Source organism: Nyctereutes procyonoides, unplaced genomic scaffold (genome assembly GCF_905146905.1).
Source record: "Nyctereutes procyonoides isolate TBG_1078 unplaced genomic scaffold, NYPRO_anot_genome, whole genome shotgun sequence".
NCBI classification, from domain to species: domain Eukaryota; kingdom Metazoa; phylum Chordata; class Mammalia; order Carnivora; family Canidae; genus Nyctereutes; species Nyctereutes procyonoides.
In genome coordinates, this window is record NW_026575126.1 from 71,343,269 (window position 1) to 71,346,477 (window position 3,209).

General features: G+C 39.9%; 1 pseudogene; it reads left to right on the plus strand.

Annotated features, from left to right (window-relative positions):
- The first annotated feature begins 1,558 nt into the window (after window positions 1-1,558).
- Window positions 1,559-2,572, plus strand: LOC129519256 (m7GpppX diphosphatase-like; annotated as a pseudogene).
- Window positions 2,573-3,209: the final 637 nt, after the last annotated feature.

The following is a 3,209-nucleotide window of genomic DNA, read 5'->3' on the forward strand; positions in this document are numbered from 1 at the left end:
TTTTATAGGTTAATTGATGCTTTCTCAGTATTGTTTTGCATATTTGGAAGCCATGCAATTCTATATGAATTTGAGGATTGGCTTTTTGATTAATGTAAAAAAAAGGTTGTTGAAATTCTGATAGGGATTGCATTGAATTTGTAGATTGCTTTGGGTAGTAGTGTTGTCTTAACAGTAGTAGTCTTATCAACAGGGCATGTCTTTCTGTTTATGTCTTCTTTAATTTCTCTTAGCAGTGTTTTGTAGTTTTCAGTGTACAAATCTTTGGTTAAATTTATTCCTAGGTATTTTAGTATTTTATATTCTTCTGTAAATGGAATTGCTTTCCTAATTTCCTTTTTGGATTATTTATTGCTGATGTATACAAACAGAATTTAACACAAGTGATTTTTGTGAGTTGATCTTATATCCTACAACTTTGTTGAATTTGTTTAGCTCTAGTGACCTTTCTTGTGAATTCTTTGGGATTTTCTGTATAGGATCATGTCATCTACAAATAGAGATGGTGTTACTACTTCCTTTGGAATTTGAATTTTTTTGTCTAGTATCTCTAGCTAGAACTTCCAGTTCAGTGTTGAATAGCAGTGGCTAAATTGTGCATCCTTGTTGTGTTCTTGATTTTATGGGTACACTTTCAGTCTTTTACCACTAAATATGGTATTAAATGTGAAATTTTCATAAATACCTTTTATCACATTGAGGAATTTTCTATTTCTGCTTTTATGAGGGCTCTGACGACAGGATGTTGGGTTTTGTCAAATGTCTTTTCATTAATTGAGATGCTTATGTGTTTTTCCTTTGTTATATTAATGTGATGTATCACATTGATTTTCATATATTGAATCAGCCTTATAGTCTTAGGATAAATACCACTTGGTCATGCTGTATAATCCTTGATATACGCCAAATTTGATTTGTTTGTATTTTGTTTAGGATTTTTGAATTTATTTTCAAAAAGGATATTGGTCTATAGTTTTCTTTTATCATGATGTCTTTATCTGGTTTTGGTATCTGCTCTCACAGAATGACTTAAAAGTGTTTCCTCTTCTATTTCTTGGAAGAATTTGAGAATAGTTGTTGGTAATTCTTTAAGTTTTTGGTAGAATTTACCAGTGAAGCCATCTAGTTCTCTTTATTTAAGAGGTTTTTGATTACTAATTCAGTCTTTTTATTTGCTTTTTAAAACTATTTATTTGTTTGTTTTAGAGATAGTGTAATCAGGGGAGGGGCAGAGGAGAAGGAGAGAGAATCTCAAGCAGACTCCAACTGGAGTGTGGAGCTATATGTGGGGCTCAATCCCACAACCTTATCTGAAATCAAGAGTTGGACATTTAACCAACTGAACCACTCAGGTGCTCCAGTCTTTTTACTTGTTTCAGGTCTATTGAGATTTCTACTCTAGCAAAATAAATCAGAGAAAGAAAAATGCCATATGATTTCACTCATATGTGGAATTTAAGAAACAAAACAGATGAACACATGGGAAGAGGGGGGAAAAAGAGAGAGGGGAACAAACCATTAGAAACTCTTAACATTAGCACAGCTCTGGCCAGGCAGCATGGCGGACCTAGCCCCTCAACCCAGCAAGCGGAAGTGCGAACAGGATGCTGAGGAGGTGGAAACCGCCTAGGCGAAGAGTAAGCTGGCATCAGGAATGGTACCTCCACCCCCGTGCAGTTACCATTCTCTGGCTTCAGAGTGGAAAAAATGCTGAGGGAGTCCGCGAGGAACAAAATCCTTTTCCTCCACGGGACGGTGAATGAAGCCTCTGGAGATGGCGGTGGAGAGGATGCCATTGTGATCCTGGAGAAGACACCATTTCAGGTGGAGCAGGTGGCCCAGCTCCTGATGGGTTGCCCCGAGCTCCAGTTGCAGTTCTCCAATGATATCTACAGCACCTATTACCTGTTTCCTCCATGGCAGCTGAGTGATGTAAAGGCAACTGTGGTTTACCCAGCCACAGAGAAGCATCTACAGAAGTACCTGCTCCAGGACTTCCTGGAGCCTGGTCCAAGAGATGGGAAGCAATTATAAGAACATCACCTTACCCTACCTGGAGTCCCAGAGCCTCAGCATCCAGTGGGTGTTCAGCATTCTCCATAAGAAGGCAGAAGCCAACCGGATTATTTTTGAGAACCCAGATCCCTCTGATGGCTTTGTCCTCATCCCCGATCTCAAGTGGAACCAATAGCAGCTCAATGATCTGTACCTGATTGCCATTTGCCATTGCCAGGGCATCAGATCGCTTCCGGACCTTACTCCAGAGCACCTGCTGCTGCTCAGGAACATCCTCCGGGAGGGCCAGGAAGCCATACTGCAGTGCTGCCAGGTGAGGGGAGACTGCCTCCATGTGTACCTGCACTACCTGTCCTCCTACTACCCCCTGCACGTGCACTTCACAGCCCTGGACTTCAACGCCCCAGGCTTGGGGGTGGAGCAGGCTCATCTGTTAGCAGACATGATGGAGAACCTGGAGTGTGACCCGGAGCACTACCAACAGGGCACCCTTACCTTTGCCCTTAGGGCTGATGACTACCTGCTCAGGCTCCTGCAGGAGGCCCAGAAGAGCTGAGTCCCACCCAGGGGCTATTGGGAGAACAACGCCCAGGTGTGGGATCGGCAGAGGGACCTTGGGGTTTTTACCACCAAGTGAATTTTTTAAAAAACATATTTTGTACTGGTTCCTTCCTCGTATGTGAATAAAGTCTTGATGATCTTCTTCTTCTTCTTCTTCTTCTTCTTCTTCTTCAAAAAAGGGAAACTCTTAACATTAGATAACTGAGAGTTGATGAAGGTGGATGACTAGATGGGTGATGGGATTAAGGAGGGTATTTATTGTGGTGAGCACTGGGTGTTGTGAGGAATCACTGAATTCTATCCCTGAAACCAATACTGCATTATATGTTAAACTAGAATATAAATAAAAATTGAAAAAATATTTCTATTCCATCTTCAGTTTAATGTGCATATTGCTAGAAATTTGTCCATTTCATTTTGATTATCTCATTTGTTGGTGTAAAATTTTCCATAATTTTCTCTTATAATCCTTTTTTATTTTTTTAAGTTTGTTAGTAGTGTCCCCACTTTCATTTCTGATATTAATCATTTGTGTCTTTTTTTTTTTTTTTTTTGGTCAGTCTATCTATAGGTTTGCCCATTTTGTTGATATTTTCAAAGAACCAACTTTTTGGGGTTTTTTATTATTGTTT